Source organism: Macaca mulatta, chromosome X (genome assembly GCF_049350105.2).
Source record: "Macaca mulatta isolate MMU2019108-1 chromosome X, T2T-MMU8v2.0, whole genome shotgun sequence".
Taxonomy (NCBI): Eukaryota; Metazoa; Chordata; class Mammalia; order Primates; family Cercopithecidae; genus Macaca; species Macaca mulatta.
In genome coordinates, this window is record NC_133426.1 from 140,813,069 (window position 1) to 140,824,637 (window position 11,569).

At 39.7% G+C, this 11,569-nt stretch overlaps 1 pseudogene across 1 annotated transcript; it reads left to right on the top strand.

Moving 5' to 3' along the window:
* Window positions 1-1,070: 1,070 nt before the first annotated feature.
* LOC708995 (large ribosomal subunit protein uL23 pseudogene) lies at window positions 1,071-1,622 on the top strand (annotated as a pseudogene). Its single transcript, XR_001442103.3, has one exon. The product of XR_001442103.3 is annotated as a large ribosomal subunit protein uL23 pseudogene (transcript).
* Window positions 1,623-11,569: the final 9,947 nt, after the last annotated feature.

The window sequence follows — 11,569 nt, forward strand, 5'->3', positions numbered from 1 at the left end:
CAGTTAACTTTTTCTATAAGTAGAATGAATACACTCTAAAATAACAACGAATTATCTCAGAATAGATATGTTTATTCTGACCTTCCAAGTTTGACTTGCATAACATTGTTGTCATCTATACTCATCTATATCACCCTAAGTTCATATTTTTTGATATGCACCTTGCAGGATGGCCTCAGCACTATGTGGATTGAGTAATTGGATTTGAACAAATGTATTAAATATCTCCATAGCTGGGAAACATGGGGACAATTTAACATTGGTTTCTGAAAATATTCATATATTTTGGAATACCAGGTTGCTCAAAACTCAGTTCTGATATGTTGTGTCTTTGATTTTTATCCCCAGTGGCAGTTTTTTAATTGGCCTTTTACCTGGATATAAAATAATAGTGCCTACCACCACCATCAAATTGACCTGGTGCTCTAATGCCAGTTGTACATGAAACACTTGCTGGCATGTCTTCATTGGCACTATAAAATGTGGCTACAAAGATAGGTTCTCAGAGTAAGAAGTCTACGTCGGTTAGGATTAACTTTGCCCCAGAACTCTGTTATAAGGCTCTCTCAAATGTGACTGTATGAATCTGGATGGGATGATGGACTCAGTTCTATCTGCTCAATGCCATTTTGCAGAGAAGCACCCTAATGTATAAGCTTTTTGTTCCCACCAAAATTCATATTAAGGCTTGGCCCCAGTGTGGCAATGTTGTCAAGTGGGACCTTTAAGAGGTGGGGCCTAATGGGAGGTGTATCATACTTTATTTTTTGTAGGGAACAAGCCATATTTAAACAATAGCAGGTAGACTTACTTTTTAAGTAAGTAATAAAAAATAAAGTATGATACATTTTTCTATGAAACTTTCTTTTCTGGTTCGTTCTGTTTCACATTTTACTTAAAATGATCAAAAAAAAGAGGATGTTTAGGTCATTTACTGAGTCAAACTTCCTGATTCAAGCTTTCTCATTATAGCAGTTATAGTCTGTGAACTCCTAAGCACTAGTCAATAAAAGTCTATGAAAGTACAAAGCTTTATTATTCATTGTGAACTCCATTAAAAACTCAACCAGACAAGATGGCGCCGAAAGCGAAGAAGGAAGCTCCTGCCCCTCCTAAAGCCGAAGCCAAAGCGAAGGCTTTAAAGGCCAAGAAGGCAGTGTTGAAAGGTGTCCACAGCCACAAAAAAAAGAAGATCCGCATGTCACCCACCTTCCAGCGGCCCAAGACACTGCGACTCCCAAGGCAGCCCAAATATCCTTGGAAGAGCGCCCCCAGGAGAAACAAGCTTGACCACTATGCTATCATCAAGTTTCCGCTGACCACTGAGTCTGCCATGAAGAAGATAGAAGACAACAACACACTTGTGTTCATTGTGGATGTTAAAGCCAACAAGCCCCAGATTAAACAGGCTGTGAAGAAGCTCTATGACATTGATGTGGCCAAGGTCAACACCCTGATTCGGCCCGATGGAGAGAAAAAGGCGTATGTTCGACTGGCTCCTGATTATGACGCTTTGGATGTTGCCAACAAAATTGGGATCATCTAAACTGAGTCCAGCTGCCTAATTCTAAATATATATATATATATCTTTTCAACATAAAAAAAAAAAAAACTCAACCAAACTTTACATTTTGTTCTCAGATGTCACTCCTGAATCTAAGATTAAAATTTTGAGTTTACTTTTCTCCCTGAAATGATATTTGCTTTAAGAAGCACTTAGGAACATTTCAAAATTTTGTTATATTATTCATCAGACTTTCCTCAGCCTTCTGTAACCAGGAAGTCTGGCCCACTATTTTTCTCTGTAACGATATAAAGGAATTAGAGTAGAGGCTGGGGTCTCTGATGTGATTACAAAAGAGTCTCTTGTAAACTAAATAGCTGAAAAAGAAACTAAAGTTTCCTAGGTCAACCTGCTTTTGTTTAGGTCCAAATGAGGTTTGGTGAAGAAATTGGAAGGTAGAAGGTGAATAGACCTTATGCAGTCTCTAGGGTAGGAAAGAGGAAAGCATTTTCATATCATTATAGACTTTTCAAGTCTGGAATAATTAAGGAACCTTAAAGATTATCTACTCAAATCACCCATCTGATGCTAAAATATCCTTTATAACACCATCACAAACTATTTGTCTAGCCTCTGCTTAGACACCTACAACAACAGTTAATAAAGCCAATTCCAGTTTTCTCACATTGATTTAAAACCTTGGCTTCCACCAATTAATTCTAGTTCTATTTTATGAACTCATTCAGAAAGAGATTAACGCCTCTTCCTCAAATATTTGAAGACAGCTTTCATATCCTCCACAACATGGCATCACTAGGTTGAACACCCTTAGTTTCTTCGTGTGTTCCTCCTATGAGAGTGGTGGTGGTTAATAAATATTTGTAGAATGAGTCAATAAGTGGTTACTCTTCTTTGAATATATTTCATCTTGTCTACATAATTTCAAAAACTAATATTTATGAAGTACTTACTATGTGTTACTTGATTTAATCTTCACAGCAACCATATTATTATCTTTATTTTACAAGTGAGGAAACTGAGACATCAAGAGGTTAAGTCACATGCCTAAAGTCATAGATTTAGAAAAACGAAACTGGGCCGGGCACGGTGGCTCACACCTGTAATGCCAGCACTTTGGGAGTCCGAGGCAGGTGGATCGTGAGGTCAGGAGTTTGAGTCCAGCCTGGCCAAGATGGTGAAACCCCGTCTCTACTAAAAATACAACAATTAGCTGGGCACGGTGGCAGGCTCCTATGATCCCAGCTACTCAGGAGGCTGAGGCAGGAGAATCGCTTGAACCCGGGAGGTGGAGGTTGCAGTGAGCCAAGATCGCACCACTGCACTCTAGCCTGGGGGACAGAGCAAGATTCCATCTCAAAAAAAAAAAAAAAAAGATAATGAAACTGGAATTTGATGTAGGGCAGGGTAATGACAATAAAGCTCATATTACACTATTCTCTGTTTTTAAAAGTGTAACTGGAAAATGAACACCAACACCTGAAGTGTGGAACAGAGTAAAGTATGACCAGCACCTCCATTTTCGATATTACATTTCTACTAACATAACCTAACATCAGATTAATGTTTGAAGGGACACTTAAACACTATTGGCACACATTCAGCTTACTCTTTTAAAGGGACAGCATTCTCAAACTGTACTCATGCCATTGGTTTTTTGAACGCAAGTACATGAACTTGTATTTTTCCTCTGCGAAATTCTTGTCTCTTGATTCAGTCAGTCTCTCTAACTCATCAATCTCTTTGACTTTGAATATTGCTGACTAATACAGTTATCATTCCTCCATGTTTGTGTTGACTGCAAAACAAATTAGCTAATCATACCTTCTATATCTTCTTGAGAAAACTGATGGGCAGAAAAAGTCTGCAGGAAGACCCCTGTGGCAAACCACTGGAAACTTCCTTCAAGGGTACCATCATTTCACTTTCACTTTCATCATCACCCTTTGAGTACAATCATTCAGCCAGTTGCCAATTCACCAGATTGGTTAAACAGTCAACCCATTCATTATTCACAATAGCTGAAAAGTAGAAGCAACCCAAGTATCCATCAACAGATGAATGCATAGGCAAAATGTGATATATGCATACAAAAAAATTCAGTCTTAGAAAATGTATGAAATTCTGATACATACTATAATATGAATGAACCTTGAAAACATGCCACGTGAAATAAGCCAATCACAAAAAGACACATATTGTATGATTCCACTTATATGACATACCTAGGTTAGTCAAATTCATAGAGACAGAATGTAGAATAGAGGTTACCAGGAGCGAGGGGAAGGAGGAAATAATAAGTTATTGTTTAATGGGTACAGATTTTCTGTTTGGATCAATGAAAAAGTTCTGGAAATGGAGACTGGTGATGGTTTCACAAAATTATGACTGTACTTAATGCCACTGAATTGTATGCGTTAAAATGGTAAATTTCATGTTTCGTGTATTTTAACATTTTTTAAAAGCCAGTCAACCCATATTTGTTCACTTGTCAAACAACCCTTGTCAAATGCCTTACTGAAGTCCAGAGCACTATACCTATGTTATATGATCAAGCAGTTTGGTAATCCAGTCAAATCTGCCTAAATTACCCTGCCAAAGAGAGAAATGAAATTTTATATATATATATATACACACACACACACACACACACATATATATATATATATAAAATTCCAATTGGTCCCTTTTCTATCCAGGTACTCAAAAGCATTTTAAATAATGCTTGCTAGAATCTTACTTGTGTCAACATCAAACATGTCTTTGGACAAAAATACTCTGTAGCATATTAAGTATCAAGCACCCAGCATTCATCATTCAAATCATTATTTTACATGTTAGGTATGTCGTCGTTTTACATGTGGGAAAAACTGAGTCTCAGAGAATTATTTATGTGACTTAACCAAAGTCACATAGTAGTAAGAGTCAGAGCCAGGATTCATCACATTGTTGTCTACTTCCAATGACTTCACATATTCCTCCAAGCTCTTTTGCCTACTTTCCCTCCTGTAAAGTATTTCTTTTCTCCACAATTCTTCAATCAGCAAAGAAAGGAACACAATAAGAGTTGAAGAATTAGATCCTTCTCTATGTCATCTATCAAACTGCATCATCAGCTCGAAGCACTAGGTATATATCTTTCCTAATATTCCTCCTCCTGCTGCTCTGAATATAAATTTCCTAAGAGTCTTTTTCAGTTTGCAGCATTTATTGCAAGTTTCAGATCTTTTAGAGCTCCCTGTCACTATTCAAAATTAGTTATGCCACCCTTTATGTCTTTGCTTTTGCTTATATGTCCTTCCCTTTTTGTTTTCATTCACTCATTTTTTTTTTTCAGTTAGCAAATGTTAACTGAGTACCATATGGGTTAGGCACTGAGAGTATGGTGGTTAGCATGATGAGCACCATTCCTGTCCTCATGGAGTTTATATCTAGTGAGAAAAACAGTTGAGAAGACACTTGGATTACAATGGAAAAAGTGCTATGATAAGGGTAAACCACTGAGTTCTGTGAAACCTTAGAGGAGGGAAACCTAATCTTAACCCTATTAAAGGTGCATGGTAGGACAAGTGAAGGGAGGTAAGGCAGGACCATGGAAATCTTCCAGGAAATAACACGTGAAGTGAATTTTAAAGGATTATTGTGAGGCTTGGAGGAGAGGTCAGGGAAAGCAATTCACACTAGAAGGGCCAAAATGTTCAAAGGCCAAGAAGTAAAAGAGAGTTGGATGACTTCAGGGAATATGAATAATGTGGTGTGGCTGAAATATAGGATGAAAGCAGAGGAGTACATTTGTTGGAGATGGAAAAAGTATGTAGATCACAATCGTGCAAAACCTCGTAAACTATACATAAACTATGCTAAGGTGATTGGACTTCATCCTGGAAGTTATAGGAAGTGTTTGATGATTTGAAGCAGGGAAGTAGCATGAAATGAGCGTCTTATTTTCTAGCCAATCTGAAAGCAGAGTGGAGAATGAATTGGGTGGGGATATGAAGAATGGAAGTGTCAAGACCAGCGAAGAAGATGCTATATGGGGTAGGAGGTTAAAACTTAAGAGAAAAATCTCTGAAAATCAAAGCAGAGTTTTCTAGTCTCCTGTTGCTGAGGAGGCAAAGAGCAGCATTAAGGACTCTCCAAGGGGAGAGCCCTGGTAAGCATTGCAGGCCCTGGAGGGGTCTGCTCTGGGAACAAGTGAGAAGCAAACCAGCCCAAACATTACCAAACTGCAACCAACCTTAACTAGCTAAGCCCCTGACTTGGATAAGATGATTGAGCACCAGAGCAAGGATTCATCACAATGTTGTCTACTTCCAACGACTTTATATTAGATTGGTGAAAAAGTTATTGCAGTTTTTGTCATTACTTTTAAATGGCAAAAACCACAGTTACTTTTGCACCAACCTCATATATTCCTCCAGGCTCCTTTGCCTTCTTCCACTCCTGCAAGACATTTCTCTTCTCCACAATTCTTCAATCAGATGAGGATAAGATGATTGATCACTCATTCTATCTGTCTAGCAGAGGAAAGCTCTAAGAAAAGGATGAACACTTTCTGAAGGAAAAGAACATGATCAGGAGTCAGAGTCTCTACAATGTTTAGATACAATGTCCAGCATTTAATTAAACATTACTAGGTAGGCCACAAGAAACAAAACTATAGAAATGGACCCGTAGGGAATCCAGAAATTTGAGTTAACAAAAACTTTAAAGTAAAGATTACTGATGTGTTGAAGAAAACAGAGAAAATTGATAAAATAGATAGTAAGTTGGAGAATTTCACCAGAGAACTGGAATCTATAAAAAAAATAATCAAATAGCCGGGCAAGGTGGCTCACACCTGTAATCCCAGCACTTTGGGAGGCCGAGGCAGGCAGATCACCTGAGGTCAGGAGTTTAAGACCAGTCTGACCAACATGGAGAAATCCTATCTCGACTAAAAATATGAAAAAAAAAAAAAAAAAAAAGCCGGGCATGGTGGTGCATGCCTGTAATCCCAGTTACTCGGGAGGCTGAGGCAGGAGAATTGCTTGAACCTGGGAGGCGGAGGTTGCGGTGAGCTGAGATTGCGCTGTTGCACTCCAGCCTGGGCAATAAGAGTGAAACTCTGTCTCAAAACATAAAGTAAAGTAAAATAAAATTCTAGAATTGAAAATCAGTATTTGAAATTAAGAACTAAATATAAGCATTTAACAACAACATACACCTGGGAGAAGACAGAATTGGTGACCTGGAAGACAGTTAAATGCATAGCGCCCAAGTCAAAGCAAAGCAGAGAGAAAAAAGAATAAAAATTTTAAAAAGAACAAACAAACATGTGGGACACATTGCAAATGTCTAATATACATATAATTTAAGGCCCAGAAGGAGAGGAAAAAGAACAAATGGGGCAGAAGTAATTTTGACGAGAAAATGGATGAATATTTCTCTAAACTGAGTAAAGATGTCCAAGAAATTCTGTGAACCACATACAGAATAAATACACATATACAAAAAGATACACATAGGCAGATCATTGTAAAACTGTTGAAGAGCAAAGACAAAATCTTAAAAGTGGCCCAAAGAAAAAGGACAAATTATCTTCAAAAAAGCAAAATAAGTTTTAAAACTGACTTCTCCATTCCACCTTTTAGCATTTTAAAATCAACTCACTTAAAATCAGGGATACATTTATGATTATGCCTTTAGTTCTTCTCATTACAACTCCAACTGTCAACACAGTCACTTTCTTTCAGTGCTATCAATACTTCCATATTATCAACAGGTTCTTCAGAGTGAGGCACATACTCAGTGGGAGGCATTGCGGTATGACAGAAACAGCATGGTTCTGCCTCTAATGAGCTGTGTGACCTTGAGCAAGTTGGTTATCTTCTCTAAACCTCGGTGATGCTTCTCATCTGTAAAATGTAGATGGAATCCACCTGTTAGTGTTAGCGTGGCAATTATGTAAGAAATACTTTTAGCACAGTAGATATTATGATATAGGATGTCTATGAAGGCAGCCAATATCTTCTTTTTTGTTCTTTTTTAAAGACTTTTTTTTTTTTTTTTTTTTGAGATGGAGTTTGGTTCTTGTTGCCCAGGCTGGAGTGCAAAGGTGCAGTCTCAGCTCACTGCAACCTCTGCCTCCAGGGTTCAAGCAATTCTCCTGCCTCAGCCTCCTGAGTAGCTTGGATCACAGTCATGAGCCACTACGCCCAGCTGATATTTCTTTTGTAGCTTTAGTAGAGACAGGGTTTCACCGTGTTGGCCAGGCTGGTCTTGAACTCCTGACCTAAGGTGATCCACCCACCTTGGCATCCCAAAGTGCTGGGATTACAGGCGTGAGCCACCCCGCCCAGCCAGCCTATTTTTTTAAGAGCGGTTTTAGATTCACAGCAAAATTAAGGGGAAGGTAAAGAGATTTCCCATATATCCCTTACCCCCACACATGCACAGCCTCCCAATATCTTGTTTTAAGATGTAAAATTTTCAGCAGAGTAAGTAAACAGTTGACCAGATGCTTCACTTTCTGCAGAAAGAGAAGCAACTTCCACCATCTGATGATGAAGAGTATGATGGTGATCATGATGACTGTAACTACCATTTATTAGAGCATTCACTATGTGCCAATTTACCCTTATTTACTCTGAACAGCAGCCCTATAAAACATGAGCTATTATAATTCCACTCTACAACTCGGGAAACTGAGGCTTAAAGAAGTTAAGCGACATGCTTAGAGTGGCAGAGCCAAGATCCAATTCAATAGGTACCTGACCTGGAAGTTTGTGCTTGGATTGTTAGATGACCCCCACCACTTGCCTATGCCAGGCTGGCCATGGCCCTTGGCAAGTCTGTTCACACAGTCCATATGAAAGATCTGTGTTATACCCCACAGTGGCACCACTTCCATGCCTCCTTCCATTAGCCTGACTCAGTTTATTCCTTGGTTTCTTCACTTTGTGATCTTTGTACTTGCACATGAATGCCTCTGGAGTCCCAAACTATATTTCCCTGTGATTTTATCTTTTAATGTAGTTACCATTCCGCTGTATTTTGAACTTTCCTTTCTTCTCCACTTTGCACTTGTCTCAAAGGCATCTCAGTCCTTTCCCACAAGTTTCCAGTCTCCTTTAGTAACACTGTTTCAGTTTAGTAATTAAGATTCAATCATGCTGATTTCTAAGCTTCACTCTTTGATTCCATTCAAAGCACTCTTTTCATAGGGCAGGAAAGAGTTTCCAACAGGGGTCTAGAAGAGAGTAGGGAGTTTCCTTCTCTCTTGCTCTCTCTGCCCTCTTCTCTGCACCAAGGACTTTAGAGTTGGGATAGGAAAAAGTGAGTGGAAAGCAGACTGTCATTTTGTCTGACCATCTGTGGTGAGATTCTGCTCCCCTATTTATGGGTCATCATTACAGCAGAGTGGATAGTAATGATCCTCAGAATATATAATACACCCAGAGGAGATTCAAGATGTTCCGTTTGTGCTATAAGAAAACACTAGAACTTCTACCTATATTTCTTCTAATTCAAATAAAATTTTGAAAGTCAGCTTTACTAACGTTTAATGTGCATATCGACATCAAAACTTCCCCAAATCCATGTATCAGATGATCACACACAAGGCCTAGAGGATTCTTGAGTAAGAGGGAGAGTTCCACAAAGCAAACGGCTTGCCAGTAGTACTCTACCACACGCCTTGGTTTTTGCAATTTACCTGTGGAGGATTGCTATGGTTCAAAGATGGCGTCCCCTCCAAAATTCATGTTGAAACTTAATTCTCAATGCAACAATAGTAAGAGGTGTAGCCTTTGGGAAGTGATTAAGTCACGAGGCTCTGCTCTTATGAATGGGATTAGCACCCTTATGAAAGGGCTTGATGTTGAAGGGAGCATTCTTTTCCCCTTCCACCTTCCACCATGAGAGGATACAGATTTCCTCACCTCCAGAGGATGCAACAACAAGGCACCATCTTGGAAATGCAGATCAGTCCTTTAACAGACACTGAACCTGCCCATACCTTGATCTAGGAGTCCCAGACTCTAGAACTGTGAACAGACAAAGACAAGGGTTAAATGTATTCATGTATATTATCTAATTTTAGCTAAACCAATCCTAATATAATGTAAAAATGATTTGAACAGACCTTTAAAAAGAACCCATGGAGGGTGGGTGCAGTGGCTCGTACCTGTAATCCCAGCACTTTGGGAGGCCAAATTGGGCTGATCACTTGAGGTCAGGAGTTCAAGACCAGTCTGGCCAACATGGCAAAACCCTTTCTCTACTAAAAATACAAAAGTGAGCTGGGCAAGGTGGTGTGGGCCTGTAGTCCCAGCTACTCTGGAGGTTGGGACAGGAGAATCACTTGAACGCAGGAGGCAGAGGTTGCAGTGAGCTGAGATTGTACCACTGCACTCCAGCCTGGGCAACAGCGTGAAACTCCATCTTATAAAAAAGAACCCATGAATTGAAATGAATGCTAATAACGTAAGCACAAACAAATGAGAAAATGGCAAAGCAAATGTTTCTCATTCTCCCAGTATAAGCGCTTCTTCATCTCTATTTCCTGGTGAAGACTGAAATACTGTAATTAGATATGAAAAAGTCAGCTAAAAGTTTTTTTTTTTTTTTGAAACAAGAGTTTCACTCTGTTGCCCAGGCTGGAGTACAGTGGCATGATACAGGCTCACTGCAACCTCCACCTCCCAGGTTCAAGTAATTCTCCTGCCTCAGCCTCTCAAGTAGCTGGGATTACAGGTGGGCACAACCATGCCTGGCTGATTTTTTTAATTTTTAGCAGAGACGGGGTTTCACCATGTTGGCCAGGCTTGTCTTGAACTCATGGCCTCAAGCAATCCTCCTGCCTCAGCCTCCCAAAGTCCTGGGATTACAGGCGTGAGCCACCATGCCTGGCCCAAAAGTCTTTCTAATTATCAAGAAGACTATTAGAAATATGGATTTACATTCACATTTTTTGTCTAGTTTGCTTTACTATGCAGTGTTATTCTATACACTTCAGTATAAATAGTTGAAACATAAGCATCTCTCCTGATCCAATTATGTTGCCTGTTCCCTTTATTCTTTGATACAATATAAAGAGATAGAGGGGCCGGGCATGACGACTCACTCCTATAATCCCAGCACTTTGGGAGGCTGAGGTGGGAGAATTGCTTGAGCCCAGGAGTTTGACACCAGACTGGGCGATGTAGTGAGATCTTGTCTCACTATGTTTTTTTTATTATTATTATACTTTAAGTACTGGGGTACCTGTGCAGAACGTGCAGGTTTGTTACATAGGTCTACACGTGCCATGGTAGTTTGCTGTACCCATCAACCCGTCATCTACATTAGGTATCTCTCCCAGTGCTATCCCTCCCCTACCCCTCTACCTCCCAACAGGCCCTGGTGTGTGATCTTCCCCTCCCTGTGTCCATGTGTTCTCATTGTTCAACTCCCACTTATGAGTGAGAACATGCGGTGTTTGATTTTCTGTTCTTGTGTTAGTTTGCTGAGAATGATGGTTTCCAGCTTCATCCATGTCCCTGCAAAGGACATGAACTCATCCTTTTTTTATGGCTGCATAGTATTCCATGGTGTATATGTGTCACATTTTCTTTATCCAGTCTATCATTGATGGGCATTTGGGTCGGTTCCAAGTCTTTGCTATTGTGAACAGTGCCACAGTAAACATACATGTGCATGTGTCTTTATAGTAGAATGATTTATAATCCTTTGGGTATATACCCAGTAATGGGGTTGCTGGGTCAAATGGTATTTCTGGTTCTAAATCCTTGAGGAATCGCCACACTGTCTTCCACAATGGTTGAACTAATTTACACTCCCACCAACAGTGTAAAAGTGTTCCTATTTCTCCACATCCTCTCCAGCATCTGTTGTGTTCTGACTTTTTAATGATCGCCATTCTAACTAGCAGTCTCACTATATTTTTTAAAAATTAGCCAAGTGTGGTGGTGCATGCCTGTATTCCCAGCCACTCTGGAGGCTGAGGTGGGAGAATTACTTGAGCTCGGGAAATGGAGGTTGCAGTGAGCCAAGATTGAGTCACTG